Source organism: Mobula hypostoma, chromosome 12 (assembly GCF_963921235.1).
Source record: "Mobula hypostoma chromosome 12, sMobHyp1.1, whole genome shotgun sequence".
Lineage (NCBI taxonomy): Eukaryota > Metazoa > Chordata > Chondrichthyes > Myliobatiformes > Myliobatidae > Mobula > Mobula hypostoma.
This window is the reverse complement of record NC_086108.1, coordinates 34,354,050-34,375,582: the sequence shown is the minus strand read 5'-3', so window position 1 is coordinate 34,375,582 and position 21,533 is coordinate 34,354,050. Positions and strand designations below refer to the sequence as shown.

The 21,533-nt window shown below is 45.1% G+C and overlaps 1 long non-coding RNA gene across 1 annotated transcript in view; it reads left to right on the top strand.

Moving 5' to 3' along the window:
* LOC134355134 (uncharacterized) overlaps positions 1–21,533 on the top strand; it is an 86,511-nt gene that overhangs the window by 2,715 nt on the left and 62,263 nt on the right. The window lies entirely within an intron of this gene.

Sequence of the window (21,533 nt, the reverse complement as noted above, 5' to 3'; positions counted from 1 at the left end):
ATACTACATGTGTTTCTGGTTTCTGATTACTCCTTTTTTATTGCTATTTTGTGTGATTTTGATTGGGGCGGACTAGCTCTGCGACCTGCAGTGAACAAATGACACAGCGCTGAACAGAACTGAACTGAACCAAACTAAACATTCCCAGACTCTTTCAATGACTGTGGTTTGAGGTTTTATATTCTGTGTTCTTGATTCATTTTTTGCTGTTTGCATGATTTGTTCTTTTTTTCTGTGTTGGGTGTTTGATGGTTTCCTGGTTTTCTCTGTTTCATGGCTGTCTGTGGGAACACAAATCTCAGGGTTGTATACTGCATACATACTTTGATAATAAATGTACTTTGAATCTTTTGAAGCTCAGTAGAGAGAAATACAACAGAAGCATTTAAGAGGCTTATAGATAGACTCTTTCATGCATAGGGAATGGAGGGATATGAGCAGAGGAGGTTTGTTTAGCTAGGCAATTAATTATTAGTTTAATTACTTTAGCACAATAATGTGGGCTAAAGGACCTGTTCCTGTGCTGTACTGTTCTGTGTTCTATGTTTCAGTCCAATAACCTCTTGTGAGATGTATTCTAATGAAAGGCTACTGACCTGCTGGGCTAACTCTGTTTCTTTGTATGGGGGTGGCCTGTCCTGAATATTTCCAATATTTTCTTTTGGAGTTGGTGTAACTTCCCCTTATAGGAAAGCAGGAGGAGATCATTTAATTGGATCTGCTGATCCCCACAATGACATTGTACTCATTATGATGTGATTGTTGGGAAGGGTTGTGGGATCCTGGGCAGTGAAATCCAATAATACTCAGTGTTATGCCTTTCCTGTTGTATTTCTAATTACCAGATCTTACTTGTGGGTTCACAACTGTTGTTGATTTCTCATCATCGCATTGTTAGGCAATATGCTTTCATTATCAGGTCGGCCATTTTATATTGCTTGTGCATTTCAGCCATTCTGTTGGAAGTCGACACGAGGAAATCTGCAGACGCTGGAATTTCAAGCAACACATAAAAATTGCTGGTGAACACAGCAGGCCAGGCAGCATCTATAGGAAGGGGTACAGTCGACGTTTTGGGCCGAGACCCTTCGTCAGGACTAACTGAAAGAACAGATAGTAAGAGATTTGAAAGTGGGAGGGGGAGGGGGAGATCCAAAATGATAGCAGAAGACAGGAGGGGGAGGGATGGAGCCAAGAGCTGGAAAGTTGATTGGCAAAAGGGATATGAGAGGATCATGGGACGGGAGGCCTAGGGAGAAAGAAAGGGGGAGGTGGGAAGCCCAGAGGATGGGCAAGGAGTATAGTGAGAGGGACAGAGGGAGAAAAAGGAGAGAGAGAAAGAAAAAAAAGTTAATAATAATAATAATAAATAAATAACGGATGGGATACGAAGGGGAGGTGGGCATTAATGGAAGTTGGAGAAGTCAATGTTCTTGCCATCAGGTTGGAGGCTACCCAGATGGAATATAAGGTGTTGTTCCTCCAACCTGAGTGTGGCTTCATCTTGACAGTAGAGGAGGCCGTGGATAGACATATCAGAATGGGAATGGGATGTGGGATTAAAATGTGTGGCCACTGGGAGATCCTGTTTTCTCTGGTGGACAGAGTGTAGGTGTTTAGTGAAACGGTCTCCCAGCCTGCGTCAGGTCTCACCAATATATAGAAGGCCGCATCGGGAGCACCGGATGCAGTATATCACCCCAGCCGGCTCACAGGTGAAGTGTCGCCTCACCTGGAAAGACTGTCTGGGGCCCCGAATGGTGGTGAGGGAGGAAGTGTAAGGGCATGTGTAGCTCTTGTTCCGTTTACAAGGATAAGTGCCAGGAGGGAGATCGGTGGGAAGGGATTGCAGGGGGAACGAATGGACAAGGGAGTCGCGTAGGGAGCGATCCCTGCGGAAAGCGGGGGGGGGGAGGGAAAGATGTGCTTAGTGGTGAGATCCCATTGGAAGTGGTGGAAGTTACGGAAAATTATATGTTGGACCCGGAGGCTGGTGGGGTGGTAGGTGAGGACAAGGGGAACCCTATTCCTAGTGGGGTGGGGGAGGATGGGGTGGGAGCAGATGTGCGTGAAATGGGAGAGATACATTTGAGAGCAGAGTTGATGGTGGAGGAAGGGAAGCCCCTTTCTTTAAAAAAGGAGGACATCTCCCTCGTCCTGGAATGAAAAGCTTCATCCTGAGAGTAGATGCGGCGGAGACGGAGGAATTGCGAGAAGGGGATGACATTTTTGCAAGAGACAGGGTGAGAAAAGGAATAGTCCAGGTAGCTGTGAGAGTCTGTAGGCTTATAGTAGACATCGGTAGATAAGCTGTCTCCAGAGATAGAGACAGAAAGATCAAGAAAGGAGATGCTGAACACTCCTTCCGCCGGCTATGTCTTCAAACCTACTTCTTCAGCAAAGACTCTCCCACCCCCACTGATGCCCCCTTCTCCCATATTCATCCCTCCTCCTCTTCATGGACACTCCGCTCTGGTTTTCTGCCTATACTGGATCTCTTTATTGCTAACTGCCGATGGGACACCAACCATCTCGACTTCACTGCACCTTGTTCCCATTCCAACCTAACTCCTTCTGAAAACTCTGCTCTCCACTCCCTCCGCACTAATCCTAACCTTACTATAAAACCAACTAGAGAGCAGGCTATTCTGGACTGGGTTTTGAGCAATGAGGAAGGGTTAATTAGCAATCTTGTCGTGAGAGGCCCCTTGGGTAAGAGTGACCATAATATGGTGGAATTCTTCATTAAGATGGAGAGTGACATAGTTAATTCAGAAACAAAGGTTCTGAACTTAAAGAGGGGTAACTTTGAAGGTATGAGACGTGAATTAGCTAAGATAGACTGGCAAATGACACTTAAAGGATTGACGGTGGATATGCAATGGCAAGCATTTAAAGGTTGCATGGATGAACTACAACAATTGTTCATCCCAGTTTGGCAAAAGAATAAATCAAGGAAGGTAGTGCACCAGTGGCTGACAAGAGAAATTAGGGATAGTATCAATTCCAAAGAAGAAGCATACAAATTAGCTAGAGAAAGTGGCTCACCTGAGGACTGGGAGAAATCCAGAGTTCAGCAGAGGAGGACAAAGGGCTTAACTAGGAAGGGGAAAAAAGATTATGAGAGAAAACTGGCAGGGAACATAAAAACTGACTGTAAAAGCTTTTATAGATATGTAAAAAGGAAAAGACTGGTAAAGGTAAATGTAGGTCCCCTACAGACAGAAACAGGTGAATTGATTATGGGGAGCAAGGACATGGCAGACCAATTGAATAATTACTTTGGTTCTGTTTTCACTAAGGAGGACATAAATAATCTTCCAGAAATAGTAGGGGACAGAGGATCCAGTGAGATGGAGGAACTGAGCGAAATACTTGTTAGTAGGGAAGTGGTGTTAGGTAAATTGAAGGGATTGAAGGCAGATAAATCCCCAGGGCCAGATGGTCTGCATCCTAGAGTGCTTAAGGAAGTAGCCCAAGAAATAGTGGATGCATTAGTGATAATTTTTCAAAACTCGTTAGATTCTGGACTAGTTCCTGAGAATTGGAGGGTGGCTAATGTAACCCCACTTTTTAAAAAAGGAGTGAGAGAGAAACTGGGGAATTATAGACCAGTTAGCCTAACGTCGGTGGTGGGGAAACTGCTGGAGTCAGTTATCAAAGATGTGATAACAGCACATTTGGAAAGCAGTGAAATCATCGGACAAAGTCAGCATGGATTTGTGAAAGGAAAATCATGTCTGACGCATCTCATAGAATTTTTTGAGGATGTAACCAGTAGAGTGGATAGGGGAGAACCAGTGGATGTGGTATATTTGGATTTTCAAAAGGCTTTTGACAAGGTCCCACACAGGAGATTAGTGTGCAAACTTAAAGCACACGGTATTGGGGGTAAGGTATAGATGTGGATGGAGAATTGGTTCGCAGACAGGAAGCAAAGAGTGGGAATAAACGGGACCTTTTCAGAATGGCAGGCGGTGACTAGTGGGGTACCGCAAGGCTCAGTGCTGGGACCCCAGTTGTTTACAATATATATTAATGACTTGGATGAGGGAATTAAATGCAAGTTTGCGGATGACATGAAGCTGGGTGGCAGTGTTAGCTGTGAGGAGGATGCTAAGAGGATGCAGAGTGACTTGGATAGGTTGGGTGAGTGGGCAAATTCATGGCAGATGCAATTTAATGTGGATAAATGTGAAGTTATCCACTTTGGTGGCAAAAATAGGAAAACAGATTATTATCTGAATGGTGGCCGATTAGGAAAAGGGGAGGTGCAACGAGACCTGGGTGTCATTATACACCAGTCATTGAAAGTGGGCATGCAGGTATAGCAGGCGGTGAAAAAGGCGAATGGTATGCTGGCATTTATAGCGAGAGAATTCGAGTACAGGAGCAGGGAGGTACTACTGCAGTTGTACAAGGCCTTGGTGAGACCACACCCAGAGTATTGTGTGCAGTTTTGGTCCCCTAATCTGAGGAAAGACATCCTTGCCATAGAGGGAGTACAAAGAAGGTTCACCAGATTGATTCCTGGGATGGCAGGACTTTCATATGAAGAAAGACTGGATGAACTGAGCTTGTACTCGTTGGAATTTAGAAGATTGAGGGGGGATCTGATTGAAACGTCTAAAATCCTAAAGGGATTGGACAGGCTAGATGCAGGAAGATTGTTCCCGATGTTGGGGAAGTCCAGAACAAGGGGTCACAGTTTGAGGATAAAGGGGAAACCTTTTAGGACCGAGATGAGGAAAAACTTCTTCACACAGAGAGTGGTGAATCTGTGGAATTCTCTGCCACAGGAAACAGTTGAGGCCAGTTCATTGGCTATATTTAAGAGGGAGTTAGATATGGCCCTTGTGGCTACGGGGATCAGGGGGTATGGAGGGAAGGCTGGGGCGGGGTTCTGAGTTGGATGATCAGCCATGATCATAATAAATGGCAGTGCAGGCTCGAAGGGCTGAATGGCCTACTCCTGCACCTATTTTCTATGTTTCTATGTTTCTATGTAAAACCCGCCGATAAGGAGGTTGCTGTTGTAGTCTGGTGCACTGACCTCTACCTTGCCGAGGCACAGCGACAACTCGCGGATACCTCCTCTTATTTACCCCTCGATCGTGACCCCACTAAGGAGCACCAGGCCATTGTCTCCCACACCATCACCGACTTTATCCGCTCAGGGGATCTCCCATCCACTGCTATCAACCTTATAGTTCCCACACCCCGCAGTTCCCATTTCTACCTCCTACCCAAGATCCACAAACTTGCCTGTCCAGGTAGACCCATTGTCTCAGCTTGCTCCTGTCCCACCGAACTCATTTCTGCATACCTCGAGACGGTTTTATTCCCCCCTTGTTCAATCCCTTCCCACCTATGTTCGTGACACTTCTCACGCTCTCAATTTTTTCAATGATTTTAAGTTCCCTGGCCCCCACCGCATTATTTTCACCATGATGTCCAGTCCCTATATACTTCCATCCCCTACCAGGAAGGTCTCAAAGCTGTTTGCTTCTTTTTGGATTCCATACCTAACCACTTATCCTCGTAAGCAGAACAAGTGCTACACATGCCCTTACACTTCCTCCCTCACTACCATTCAGGGCCCCAGACAGTCCTTCCAGGTGAGGCGACACTTCACCTGTGAGTTGGCTGGGGTGATATACCGTGTCCGGTGCTCCCGATGTGGCCTTCTATATATTGGCGAGACCTGACGCAGACTGGGAGACCGTTTCGCTGAACAACTACGTTCTGTCTGCCAGAGAAAGCAGGATCTCCCAGTTGCCACACATTTTAATTCCACATCCCATTCCCATTCTGATATGTCAATCCACGGCCTCCTCTACTGTAAAGATGAAGCCACACTCAGATTGGAGGAACAACACCTTATATTCTGTCTGGGTAGCCTCCAACCTGATGGCATGAACATTGACTTCTCCAACTTCCGTTAATGCCTACCTCCCCTTCATACCCCATCTGTTATTTATTTATTATTATTATTTTCTCTCTCTCCTTTTTCTCCCTCTGTCCCTCTCACTATACTCCTTGCCCATCCTCTGGGCTTCCCCCCTCCCCCTTTCTTTCTTCCTAGGCCTCCCATCCCATGATCTTCTCCATTCTCCAGCCTTGTATCCCTTTTGCCAATCACCTGTCCAGCTCTTAGCTCCATCTCTCCCCCTCCTATCTTCTCCTATCATTTTGGATCTCCCCTCCCCCTCCCACTTTCAAATTTCCTACTATCTGTTCTTTCAGTTAGTCCTGACGAAGCGTCTCGGCCCGAAACGTTGACTGTACCTCTTCCTATAGATGCTGCCTGGCCTGCTGCGTTCACTAGCAATTTTTATGTGTGTTGTTTGTTGGAAGTTGAGGGAGTTTTGATCAGCGCTTGAGAGTGCAAGAAGGACTGAATTTTTATACTGGCTCCTTGCATACTCTAACGTATTGGTGAATAATAAAACTGCTTTCAACCACAGCTACACTGGGACTGGAGTTATCTATCTGTCTAGCTTAAGAAAACTACGTGGCCAAGTGGTTAAGGCATTGGACTAGAGATCTGAAGGCCGTGAGTTCGAGCCCCAGCTGAGGCAGCATGTTGTGACCTTGAGCAAGGCACTTATCCACACAGTGCTCTGTGACGACACTGGTGCCAAGCTGTATCAGAACTTGCCCTTCCCTTGGACAACATCAGTGTCATGGAGAGGGGATACTTGCAGCATGGGCAACTGCTGGTCTTCCATACAACCTTGCCCAGGCTTGTGCCCTGGAGAGTGAAGACTTTCCAGGCGCAGATCCATGGTCTCGCAAGACTAATGGATGCCTTTATTATTAGCTTAAGAAAATGAGGAAATCTCTTGAGTGAGGGCAGAATACTTAGCATAGGAACTGAGAGAAGCAAATTCCTAGTCTTTGAGAACATCTGATATAGAGGAGCTTGGAGCAGATCTCAAATTTCTTTTGTCCTAGACTTCCCACTGCCTACCCTTCTTTGGGAAAGCCCTCAATACTTATGCTGAGACGAAGAACTAATCTGGCATAAACTAGATCCCATCGTGAATCAAGCTCTTACCTGCCAGTCTTGTCACGACTCTGCCAGCCATGTTAATTATCCGGCTGTGGTCATTGAGTTAAAACTAGCTTGGACTGCTCTTCCCTTATGGTGGCTGGGCACCACCGCCTGGTTTTAGTGATCCACCCACTTGTCACACCCCACTGAAACTGGACCCTTGGCACGGCCAGGCTGTAAATGATGAAAACTGATGATGATCACTGAGTGAACATAACTTGTATGCTTCAGTGGGGTTGGCAAGCACAGGCCTGTACACTGAAATCACAGTGATGGGTCACATTTGCGGATCTGCTTGGGTTTAAGTGTAAGGTAGGCACTGCTGGACTCTAGGTCCTGTAGAATCCAACAACACTGCTACTCTTTGGAAAGGTGCTAGTTTGAAAAAAATGTTTTACGTAGATTAACAGTACTGAGTTAGGCAAGAGGCAAGGGGATGTAAGGGTGTGGACCAACATCCTTATAACAATCCAAAACAATTATATAGCACACATTCACTGACATGTGCACCCCCTGCACATAGCTCATAATATTAAGGATGCTAATAAAGCTCCTTCAAAAGCCAAGAACTTTAGATCCCCGGCATGGGAAAGGAATAGGTGTGGTGTTGAATCCTGCAGGAACTGGGAATGCATGTCCTTGTAGCTATGAAAGCAATCTGTAGTACTCCTAGAGTAATGGCATTTCCTTCAAGCATCTGCAGGTATCTACGTAAAAATGGTCGCCAGGTGACTGCACGTGTATTGTTCTTGCACGCTAACGGTGCCAGATACTTATTTAAGATCTATTGATATCTTCCACAATGAAGCTATAAACCGTGTTATTACTTTGTCTGTTTTCTTTCACGGGTGTTTGCAGTTCAGATTTAAACTGAGGGGAAGAAGCAGCCAAGTGAAAACTTTGTGACATTCATTTATTCATAGTAACAGCTTGGGATTAATCCTGCAGACATTTTCTAATGAGCAAGTGTAATTGATGGGCAGGACAAGACCAGCCAATTCTTCAATCCTGCCTCGTACTTCAGCACATAAGGACAAAAGGGATTGAAAACTAATTAATTCAATTTAGCTACATGCTTTTCTTTTATAAATCTTTTTTCTTCCAGATAGTTATCAAGCTCCCTCTTTGGTCACCACACAGAAATGTCTTTTGGAATTTCTGCTTATTTGTTACAAATCTCAAGTTATCCTCTTGCTCTTTCACGTGGGGATTATGTTTCTCGGATCAATTGTCATGGGTTCTCAGGCTTCAGTTCCACAACAAGAAGTTGTCCAAGCCACCAATTTCCTTTCTCAACTGTGTGTTGACCAGAGATACTTATAAGGTCAGACAGCACAGAAACAAGCCCTTCAGATCACTATGTCCAATCCAACCATCTACTCTAATCCCATTACTAGCACTTGGAATATAGACTTGTGTGCCTTGTTGATTCAAATAATCTGAATACTTCTTTAATGTTCTGAATGTATCAGCCTTTACCACCAATTAGGCAGTGTGTTCCAGATTCTAACTGTACGGTGGGTTGAAACAAAATTTGCTCTTGACTCACCTAAGTCGCTTACAACCTCCCGTCAATGAATCCCCTCTGGTTTTAGACACCTCTGCTGTAGGGGAAACTTTTCGGATTGTCCACCCTGTCAATGCCCCTCATAGTTTGGTATACCTTTGTTAGTGAAGTTTGTCTGAAAGTGTTGTATTTCCATCTGCTGTACATGGGGATATTCCTGAAATTATTCCATTCAAGGTCGGGACGACCCGTCATTGTGACATCACAGCAATGCGGAGGAATTATGAAATTTAGGAGTCATTTATGAAATGAAATGACCGAGTTCCTTGAGCATTAACATGGTGAAGAATGCAGTAGAACAGAGGGATCTAGGAATAATGGTGCATAGTTCCCTGAAGGTGGAATCTCATGTGGATAGGGTGGTGAAGAAAGCTTTTGGTATGCTGGCCTTTATAAATCAGAGCATTGAATATAGGAGATGGGATGTAATGTTGAAATTGTACAAGGCATTGGTGAGGCCAAATTTGGAGTATTGTGTACAATTTTGGTCACCGAATTATAGGAAAGATGCCAACAAAACAGAGCGAGTACAGAGAAGATTTACTGGAATGTTACCTGGGTTTCATCACCTAAGTTACAGAGAAAGGTTGAACAAGTTGGGTCTTTATTCTTTGGAATGTAGAAGGTTGAGGGGGGACTTGATAGAAGTATTTAAAATTATGAGGGAGATAGATAGGAGTTGACGTTGTTACGTACCCCGTAACTGGGTTGCCAAACCAGCAGAAATGGATCACTCAGTTGGAGTCTGGATTACTAGAACTAAGAAAGTTTTATTAAAGAAACAAGCGACACAGGAATCGAAAGGATAATAAATGCAACAGTTCAGCAATGATAAACACACATGTGCACAGAATTAAGATAACAGCATCAATCAGGCTTTATCGTTGTCTAGGGGTAAATGACCAAATTTCAAAGTGACACAAAAGTTCAGTCCAATTTAGTTCAGTTCGCAGTAATCGTTGCCATGGCGATGGACAACGTGGGGGGGAGACAGAGAGAGAGAACGGGAACGACTGATCATTCAGACACGGCTTCCACTCACAGACCGGCGATATTGCTCACAAGCAGCTTTCGGGCAGGTCCTTTGTGATGTCACCTGAGGTCACCGACTGTGACCCCTCCTCCAGATGCGGTCGATCCTCTGCAGTGAACCCGGCACCCAAGCAAGGGCGGACACACACCGGGTTCCCGCTGATCGTACCTTTCCACCCTGTGCATTGTCCGATACTTCCCACCGACTCGTGAGAGGCGCACCGCTTCCAGGGTCTCGTTACCACGGGTGTCGTGTGTGTCCTGCCTTAGCGAACCTGTCCCTTTTTAATCCCCTTGCTGGGGTATTGCCTGTCCATCACTTCAAACAGTTCAGGGTTCAAAGGGGGAGCCGCTCCAGACAGCTCTCTACACATCTCCAGGTGCTGTTTCATTGTGTTCCTTATCTCTCTCTTGAAGACAGGTGGCAGACCAACTGCTGATCACACAGGACAGCTAACATCTTATCTATGTGTATTCGTCACACTTCCCCCCTTTAAGGATTTTTACCGGGAGGTAAAAATTACAAACATGAATACATTATTTGATACACGCACAAATATACATCTTTATCAGCTATGTGGCTAACACAGCGAGTTTGAAGTTGTCAACACCTTGACAGACAGTCATCACGTTCTCTGTTCCTTTTATATGTGTTATTAATAATCCCTTAGACCAGGCTCTAACTCAGCAAACTTCATAGTGGCCAAAAACACTGATGAATTTCGATCAATGTAACCTCTCATTTGGTTTTGTCCCGGACCACAATAACAAGGGTCGTCAATCCGACTCAGTTTTCTCTCGCAAGGGCTTAGTAGAAGGGGGAGGGGTATTGACCGCAGAGTTATTGCAAAACTTCCTACAGTACCCTACCATCTCCAAGAACCTTCCGAGGGAGGTCAGCGATAGCCTGCACTGTAGCTTGCATCGCTGCCAGCTGCCCCTGTGTCACCACAATTCCCAGGTAAGTGACCCTCGTGTGGCCGAATTCATTTTTTTCAAGGTTCACTATCAAACTGGCTTCAGACAGCCGTATTAAATTGCCAATACACACCTCTGTGTTCATCAGCCCTTTAGTCACTGAATTACTCATTATATATGGCTGTTGTTTGCTAGGCTCACCTATTGAAACAGACATCATCCAACGTCCCAGTTCTTTGCATTGCCTCGGGACAATCAAACACACGGGTGCGAGTCGTTTAATTACTTCTTCTAAAGATTCGCTTTGTTCGGGGATTAAGGGAGAGACCTTATCAGTAGACCTGGCCAAAACAATAGCCTTCTCCCATCTGATCGATCCCATACAAATCTTTTCAAAATGGTTTTTTCCTCTTATCAGGGGGCCCCTAGCTTCTTTGATTTCCACGCTAACACCGACTAGGTTTGTTAGCATATCAAAAGCCGGTGACCGTCTCAGTTCGCGTCGGTCATGATCAATAACATTCTTCCCCCTGGGCAGCCGGTAAACCTCTTTCATGATTCCACCAACTGTTTCCTCCAGCACCGCAAAATGTCCACCGGGGGGTACCTCGTGGGCCATGTTAAAAACCTCATCCCCATAACTCTTTTGCACCACCCCCCACTCCTCATCTGCGGGTACTGTACTTGATTTCCCTTTTTTCCTTAGCACTTCCTCCTCCACACAATAGCCTACTAGTTCCCTTGTTAAAGCTGTGTCAGAGAGAGCTGTCTCTGCCGAAACCATCAGCCCCTCGTCTCGCTCCCGCGTCTGCACAAGTTCTTTCCTGGCTACTGCTACGTCTGTCCCAGCTCCCTCACTACCTCTTGTCTCACTACACCCCGTCTCATACAAGGTTGGCAGAAACGTTTCAGCTAAATTCACTACCGTAGTCCCGTGATGAACCTGTGAGTCCATGGGCGGGGCCTCACTGCTGGCGGGCTGACCTGTCAATCTCACGACTGGGAACACGATTCCCCCGGCGATGTCATTACCGAGCAAGATTTCCACGCCTTTCATCGGTAATTCGGACCTCACCCCGATCGTGACTAGTTCAGAGACCAGGTTGCTTTGTAAGTGTATCTGGTGCAAAGGGACTGACTCTGTCCCTTCCCCAACACCTTTGACCTCTACCTCCCCAGTCTGGGTCTCTGAGCTAAACTCTAATACACTCTTCAGTATTAGTGACTGACACGCTCCCGTGTCTCTCCAGATCCGCACTGGAACTGGTTTTAACCCCTCCTTCACTGACACCAGTCCGCCCGAGATAAACCTCTCGCGCCCTTCCTGGACTTTTTCAGACCTGTCCTTCCCTCGCGGATCGTTTAACAGCTCGATACAACCATTCAAAATCGCTGTTTTTCCTTTTCCCGTCTCCTTCTTTGGGGCAAAGTATCTGGACGCAAAGTGTCCGGCTTTCCCACAATTATAACAGACGACCCCAGGAGACTTCCTACCAGACTGCTCCCGGTCTACCTTATCCTTTTCACTAGTCCCCGGCTTACTTTCTGACTTTTCCGGCGGACTCTCCCCGCTGTCCTGACTACCCTTCTGGTAGCCTTTACTCAGGGCAAACTTCATTTTATGCGTCAACGCATACTCATCCGCTAACTTAGCAGTTGCGGCTAACATGGCTGCCCCTTTCTCATCGAGGTAGGGTCTCATACCCTCAGGGACACAACCTTTAAACTGCTCAATCAGGATCAGTTGTAGCAGTCTGTCATAATCCCCCTCTACCCCCTTTGAGGCGCACCAACGCTCACAATATGTCTGCATCTCACGGGCAAACTCCAAATACGTGCGGTCCCACTGCTTCCTCGCATTCCGGAACCTCTGCCGGGATGCCTCCGGGACCAACTCATAAATCCTGAGGATGGCCTCTTTCACCACCTCATACCTCTGGGCATCTTCCGCGGACAAAGCGGAGTAAGCTTCTTGGGCTTTCCCTTTCAGTACACACTGAAGTAACACAGCCCACTTATCCCTCGGCCAGTCCTAACTTATAGCCACTTTTTCGAAGTGGAGAAAGTACCGATCTACGTCGGTATCATCAAACGGGGGAACCAGTCTAACCTCCTGGGTCGCCCGGAACCCTCCACCTTGGTTCGGCATGAGACCCTGCTCTGCCCTTAACCTTAACTTCTCCAGCTCAAATTCCCTTTCCCCCTGTTTCTCCTCTCTCTCCAACTGTCTGTCCCTCTCTTTCTCTTCTCTCTCCAACTGTCTGTCCCTCTCTTCTCTCTCCAACTGTCTTTCTCTCTCTTGCCTTTCTACCTCTTTCTCTTTCTCCCGCCTTTGTAACTCTCTCTCCTGCCTTTCTAACTGCTTCTCTTCGTGTTCTAACTGCCGTACCCGGAACTCGTGCTCGAGTCTCAGTTTTTCAAGCTGTACCTGTACCCCGTCTCCAGCAGGTTTTTCAATAGACACCACCCCCAGCTCACCTTGGGGAAACACACCTTTAGATACATAGTGCTCTACAATAGCTCTGTGTATCTCCTCTCTCCTCATTGTCGACTTCACCTTAACAAGATTCAACCGTTTGGCCACAGCTATCAATTCCGATTTCCTGGCATCCTCTAATGCCTCCAAGGTCGGCGCCTTTATAAATTCCTCAGCTCCATTTCTGCTGTTTGTCTTTTCTTTCTTTCGGGAATTTTAACCCAATCAATTTACTCCGTCCCAAATTTAGCGTTCAAAATCGCGGACGAGAACCCCACTTATGTTACGTACCCTGTAACTGGGTTGCCAAACCAGCAGAAATGGATCACTCAGTTGGAGTCTGGATTACTAGAACTAAGAAAGTTTTATTAAAGAAACAAGCAACACAGGAATCGAAAGGATAATAAATGCAACAGTTCAGCAATGATAAACACACATGTGCACAGAATTAAGATAACAGCATCAATCAGGCTCTATCGTTGTCTAGGGGTAAATGACCAAATTTCAAAGTGACACAAAAGTTCAGTCCAATTTAGTTCAGTTCGCAGTAATCGTTGCCATGGCGATGGACAACGTGGGGGGAGAGAGAGAGAGAGAGAGAGAACGGGAACGACTGATCATTCAGACACGGCTTCCACTCACAGACCGGCGATATGGCTCACAAGCAGCTTTCGGGCCGGTCCTTGGTGATGTCACCTGAGGTCACCGACTGTGACCCCTCCTCCAGATGCGGTCGATCCTCTGCAGTGAACCCGGCACCCAAGCAAGGGCAGACACACACCAGGTTCCTGCTGATCGTACCTTTCCACCCTGGTCGTTGTCTGGTACTTCTCACCCACTCGTGAGAGGCGCACCGCTTCCAGGGTCTCGTTACCACGGGTGTCGTGTATGTCCTGCCTTAGCGAACCTGTCCCTTTTTATCCCCCTGCTGGGGTATCGCCTGTCCATCACTTCAAACAGTTCAGGGTTCAAAGGGGGAGCCGCTCCAGACAGCTCTCTACACATCTCCAGGTGCTGTTTCATTGTGTCCCTTATCTCTCTCTTGAAGCCAGGTGGCAGACCAACTGCTGATCACACAGGACAGCTAACATCTTATCTATGTGTATTCGTCACAACGTGGATAGGCTTTTTCCACTGAGAGTGGGGGGAGATTCAAACACGAGGACATGAGTTGAGAGTTAAAGGGCAAAAGTTTAGGGGTAACATGAGGGGGAACTTCTTTACTCAGAGAGTGGTAGCTGTGTGGAACGAGCTTCCAGCAGAAGTGGTTGAGGCAGGTTCGATGTTGTCGTTTGAAGTTAAATTGGATAGATATATGGACAGGAAAGGAATGGAGGGTTATGGGCTGAGTGCAGGTCGGTGGGACTATGTGAGAGTAAGAGTTCGGCATGGATTAGAAGGGCAGAGATGGCCTGTTTCCGTGCTGTGATTGTTATATGGTTATATGGAAATTAATCCTGATCACAAGGTACATTTGTGTAATACAGCACTCTTCCAGTAATATACAGTATTATAATATGTTAGATTGAAAAATTAACACATCAGAAGTCTCTCTCAGGTCCTCAAACGGCCATATACTACAAACAGTGAAGTACTTCAAAGTGTAATATTGTTGGAATATCGAAAATCTGCGCTCAGCAAGCTGCCCCTTGTAATTTGATAACAGGAGGATCAGAAGTTCAAGTTTATTATCATAAGCATACATATCCAGGGTATAATGACCATGAAGGTGATCTTCATGTAGTAGCAGTACAGTACATTGCTAACATGACAAATATAATTACATAAACTTAAATTAGCATAAATTATACATAATTTACAAAACATACAAAACAAAAATAACATAATGATATTAATGCAGGTTGAGGGAAATACAGCCTGAGGTAGAATTAGGGTTTTCCAAGTTAGTTCAAGAAACTGATTGATAGTATGGAAGGTGAGAAGAACTTGCTGCTCAAATTCTTGGAGTGGAACTTTCCTTCTTTGTTTCCCTCTTTGTCCCCTGATATTGTGGGTGGGCAAATGAGCTGTTTCTAAGTCACAAGAGAAGATCACAAGACAAAGGAGCAGAAGTAGGCCATTCAGCCCATCGAGTCTGCTCCGCCACTTCTCCATGAGCTAAACTATTCTCCCATCTAGTTCCAATTTCCGGCTTTTTCCCCATATCCCTTGATACCTCGACTAATTAGATACCTATCAATCTCCTCCTTAAACACTCTCAATGATCAGGCCTCCGCAGCTGTATGTGGCAACGAATTCCACAAATCCACGACCCTCTGGCAAAAAAAATTCTCCTTATCTGTTTTAAATGAGTACCCTCTAATTCTAACACTGGCCTCTTGTCCTGGACTCACCCACCAAGTGAAACAGCCTTTCCACATCTACTCTGTCCAACCCTTTCAACATTCGAAATGTATTTATGAGATCCCCCCTCATTCTTCTATACTCTAATGAATACAGTCCAAGAGACGACAAACACTCCTCATATATTAGCCCTTGCATTCCAGGAATCATCCTCGTAAATCTTCTCTGAACTCTCCAACATCAGTACATCCTTTCTAAGATAGGGGGCCCAAAACTGCACACAGTATTCCAAATGAGGTCTCACCAGTGCCTCATAGTGTCATAAGGGGGGCATTGGTGGTGGACCCAAATGCAAGACACAGACACTGAGTACTAGGAGCAGGACTCGACGAGAGAGCTGGGTTAGGAACGTGACTGGATGCAGACTAGGAGCTGGGACAAGAACACAGACTTGGGCTAGGACATTGGCTAGGCAAGCAGGACCAGGACAAGGAACTGGGAACTGAGAGCCTGGGCTTGGGTTCCTTGAGGTGAGGACATGGCGAGGCCTGGGTTCCGACTCCGAGCCAGAGACTGGGCAAGGACCCAGAACCTGGGTCTTGACAGGCTCGGACTCCAGAACTAGACAAAGATATGACATGGCTACAGGACTGGATGTGGAACTCCTGCACAGGACGAGGCGCTTGGACAGGATGAGGTTCTCGGACGTGGCTTGGACAGGATAAGGTTCTCAGACATGGCTTGGACAGGATGAGGGAACCCCGGCACCAGGCTGGGCATGGTACTCCTGGGCTGGGCAAGGCACATGGACAGGACAAGAACACAAAGCCTTGACTAGGTTGAGGGAGGACAGGAACACCAAGCCTTGGTCTTGAGAGGACAGATACACAGAGACATGGAACACAGAGCCAGGACCCCTCCTTGGGAACAGGACTTGGGGCCAGGGCTTTGGATTGGATTGGACTGGACTGGACTGGATTCAGATGGGGGTTTGGACAGGAACAATCCAGCAGCCAAGCCCTGGTCTCCAGAGATATTTATGTGTCTGCCCAAACAAGAATCATGTGCCTCAATTAGAGCACCCAACAGAAACAGGGATAACAGGAAAACCTAGAATACGGATTGATGGACCGGACCGTGAACCGGAATGCAGACTTCACAGACCGGACCATGACACATAGCACCTCATCAACACCTCTTTACTCTTATACACTATTCCTCTTGAAATGAATGCCAACAAAGCATTCGCTTTCCTTATTGCCGATCCAGCCTGGTGGTTAACCTTTAGGGTATCCTGCATGAGGACCCCCAAGTCCCTTTGCACTTCCGATTTTTGAATTTTCTCCTCATCTAAATAATAATCTGCCCGGTTATTTTTTCTTCCAAAATGTACAACCGTACATTTCTTAACATTGTATCTCATCTGCCATTTCTTTGCCCACTCTCCTAAACTGACCAAGTCTCTCTGCAACCTTTCCGTTTCTTCAACACTTCCCGCTCCTCCACCTATCTTGGTGTCATCCGCAAACTTAGCCACAAAACCATTTAATCCATAATCCAAATCATCGATATACATTGCAAAAAGAAGCGGCCCCAACACCGACCCCTGCGGAACACCACTAGTAACCAGCAACCAATCAGAATAGGATCCCTTTATTCCCACCCTTTGCTTTCTGCCTATCAGCCAATGCTCCACCTATTCCAATATCTTTCCTGTATTTCCATGGGCTCTCATCTCATTAAGCAGCCTCATATGCGGCACCTTATCGAAGGCCTTTTGAAAATCCAAATACACATCCTCCACAGCCTCTCCCTTGTCAATATTATTTGAGATTACCTAAAAAAATTCCAATAGGTTGGTGAGGCAGGGTCTTCCCTTCGTGAAACCATGTTGGCTTGGGCCTATCTTGTCATGCACCTCGAGGTATTTCATAACCTCGTCCTTGAGGATCGACTCCAATAACTTTCCAACTACTGATGTCAGACTAATAGGTCTGTAATTTTCTTTTTGCTGCCTCCCTCCTTTTTTAAACTGCGGAACTACATTTGCAACCTTCCAGTCCTCCGGAACCATGCCAGAGTCTATTGATTCCTGGAAGATCATTTCCAATGCCTCGACAATCTCCAAAACCACCTCTTTCAGAACCTGTGTGTGCACCTCATCTGGTCCGGGAGACTTATCTATTATTAGTCCATTTAGCTTCCCATGCACTTTCTCTCCAGTAATCTTGACTGTACCTAATTCTATTCCCTGAGACCTCTGGCTATCATGTATGTTGCTAATGTCTTCCACTGTGAAGACTGATGCAAAATACTCATTTAGTTCCTCTGCCATCTCTTTGTTACCTGTTAAAATTTCTCCAACATAATTTTCAATTGGTCCTATATCTACCTATGTCACTCTTTTACTCTTCATATATTTAAAAGAATTCTTAGTATCCTTTTTTATGTTAATTGACAACTTCCTTTCATAATTCATCTTTTCTTTCCTAATGACTTTCTTAGTTTCCTTCTGTAAGTTTTTAAAAGTCGTCCAGTCCTCAGTTTTCCCACTAATTTTTGCTTCCTTGTACGCCGTCTCTTTTGCTTTTGTTTTAGTCTTAACCTCTCTCGTTAGCCACGCTTGTGTCATTTTTCCATTCATGATTTTCTTTTTTCTTGGAATATATCTTTCCTGTACTTTCCTTATTTCTTATAACCATATAACCATATATCAATTACAGCATGGAAACAGGCCTGTACGGCCCTTCTAGTCTGTGCCGAACTCCTACTCTCACCTCGTCCCACTGACCTGCACTCGGTCCATAACCCTGATTCCCTTCCTGTCCATATATCTATCCAATTTAACTTTAAACAACAACATCGAACCTGCTTCAACCACTTCTTCTGGAAGCTCTTTCCACACAGCCACCACTCTCTGAGTAAAGAAGTTCCCCCTCATGTTACCCCTAAACTTTTGCCCTTTAACTCTCAACTCATGTCCTCTTGTTTGAGTCTTCCCCACTCTCAAAGGAAAAAGCCTATCCACGTCAACTCTGTCAATCCCCCTCATAATTTTAAACATCTCTATCAAGTCCCCTCTCAACCTTCTACGCCCCAAAGAATAAAGACCTAACTTGTTCAACCTTTCTCTGTAACTTAGGAGATGAAACCCAGGCAACATTTTAGTAAACCTCCTCTGTAATCTCTCAATTTTATTGACATCTTTCCTATAATTCGGTGACCAGAACTGTACACAATACTCCAAATTCGGCCTTATCAATGCCTGATACAATTTCAATATTACATCCTAACTCCTATACTCAATGCTCTGATTAATAAAGGCCAGCATACCAAAAGCTTTCTTCACCATCCTATCCACATGAGATTCCACCTTCAGGGAACTATGCACCAATATTCCTAGATCCCTCTGTCCTACAGCATTCTTCAATGCCCTACCGTTTACCATGTATGTCCTATTTTGATTAGTCCTACCAAAATGTAGCACCTCACATTTTTCAGCATTAAACTCCATCTGCCATCTTTCAGCTCACTCTTCTAACTGGCCTAAATCTCTCCGCAATCTTTGAAAACCTACTTCATTATCAACAATGCCACCTATCTTAGTATCATCTGCATACTTACTAATCCAATTTACCACCCCATCATCCAGATCATTAATATATATGACAAACACCATTGGACCCAGTACAGATCCCTGAGGCACACCGCTACACACCGTCCTCCAATCTGGCACACAGTTATCCACCACTACTCTCTGGCGTCTCCCATCCAGTCACTGCTGAATCCACTTTACTACTTCAATATTAATACCTAATGATTGAACTTTCCTAACTAACCTTCCGTGTGGAACCTTGTCGAAGGCCTTACTGAAGTCCATATAGACAACATCCACCGCTTTACCCTTGTCAACTTTCCTAGTAACCTCATCAAAAAATTCAATAAGATTTGTCAAACATGACCTTCCACGCACAAATCCATGTTGACTGTTCCTAATCAGGCTCTGTCTATCCAGATAATTATATATACCATCTCTAAGAATACTTTCCATCAATTTACCCACCACTGATGTCAAACTCACAGGCCGATAATTGCTAGGTTTACTCTTAGATCACTTTTTAAACAACGGAACCACATGAGCAATACGCCAATCCTCCGGCACCATCCCCGTTTCTAATGACATTTGAAATATTTCTGTCAGAGCCCCTGCTATTTCCACACTAACCTCCCTCAAGGTCCTAGGGAATATCTTGTCTGGACCCGCAGACTTATCCATTTTATATTCCTTAAAAGCGCCAGTACTTCCTCTTCTTTAATTGTCATACTTTCCATAACTACCCATCTTTTTTCCCTTACCTTACACAATTCAATATCCTTCTCCTTAGTGAATACAGAAGCAAAGAAATTGTTCAAAATCTCCCCCATCTCTTTTGGCTCCGCACATAGCCGTCCACTTTGATTCTCTAAGGAACCAGTTTTATCCCTCACTATCCTTTTGCTATTTATATAATTGTAGAAACCCTTTGGATTTATTTTCACCTTACTTGCTAAAGCTGCCTCGTATCTTCTTTTAGCTTTTCTAATTTCTTTCTTAAGATTCTTTTACATTCTTTATATTCCTCGAGCACCTCATTAACTCCAAGCTGCCTATATTTATTATAAATCCCTCTCTTTTTCCAAACCAAGTTTCCTATAACCCTTGAAAACCATGGCTTTCTCAAACTTTTAACCTTTCCTTTCAACCTAACAGGAACATAAAGATCCTGTACCCTCAAAATTTCACCTTTAAATGACTTCCATTTCTCTATTACATCCTTCCCATAAAACAAATTGTCCCAATCCACTCCTTCTAAATCCTTTCACATCTCCTCAAAGTTAGCCCTTCTCCAATCAAAAATCTCAATCCTGGGTCCAGTCCTATCCTTCTCCATAATTATATTGAAACTAATGGTATTGTGATCACTGGACCCGAAGTGCTCCCCAACACAAACCTCCATCACCTGCCCTATCTCATCCCCTAACAGGAGATCCAACACTGCCCCTTCTCTAGTTGGTACCTCTATGTATTGCTGCAAAAAAACTATCTTGCACACATTTGACAAACTCCAAACCATCCAGCCCTTTTACAGTATGGGCTTCCCAGTCTATGTGTGGAAAATTAAAATCTCCCACAATCACAACCTTATTTCTTGTAGGAATTTCATCCAATTCTGCTCACCGTCCCTCCATCTAGCCACCTCCTTTACCTACCTTCCTACCTTTCCTATGCACTGTGTATCCTTGGACAATCAGCTCCCAATCACATCTATCATTTAACCATGACTCAGTGATGGCCACAATGTCATATCTTTTAACCTGTAGCTGTACAACAAGGTCATCCACTTTATTTCTAACGCTGCGTGCATTTAAGTACAGTACATTTAGATCAGTATCTGTTAGCGATTTTGCTATATTTCTATCACACAGCAAATTATCCTGTTTATTCACCTGCCTGTCCTTCTTGCCATCTTTGCTGCACAGTATCTTTGACTTATTTCTATTTTCCTCTTCCTCAACCCTAACACCCTGGTTTCCTTCCCCCTGCCAACCTAGTTTTAACCCTCCCTAACAGCTATATTAAACAATCCCGCCAGGATATTAATACCCTTTGAGTTCAGGTGTAACCCATTGTTTATCCCCCAAAATAGATCCCAATGATCCAAGAATTTGAAGCCCTGCCCCTTGCACCAGTTACTTAGCCACACATACATCTGCTTAATTCTGCTATTCTTACCTTCATTAGTGCGTGGCTCAAGCAGTAATCCTGAGATTATTACTCTGGAGGTCCAGCTTTTCAATTTTCTTCCTAGCTCCCAGTAATCTTCCTTCAGGACCTCCTGTCTTTTTCCTGTCTATGTCATTAGTACCAACATGTACCAAGACTTCTGGCTGCTCACCCTCTCTCCTCAGAATACTCTGGACCCGATCTGAGACATCCCATACCCTGGCACCAGAGAGGCAACACACCATCTGGGTATCCTTGTCCGGCTCACAGAATCTCTTGCCTATTCCCCTCACTATGGAATCCCCTATATCTACTGCATTTCTCCTTGCTCTCTTGATTGCAGCACTGGGCAGAGTCCCGTTCGCAGTGGTCTTCCTCTGTCAGGTCAACTTCTCCAACAGTATCTAAAACGACA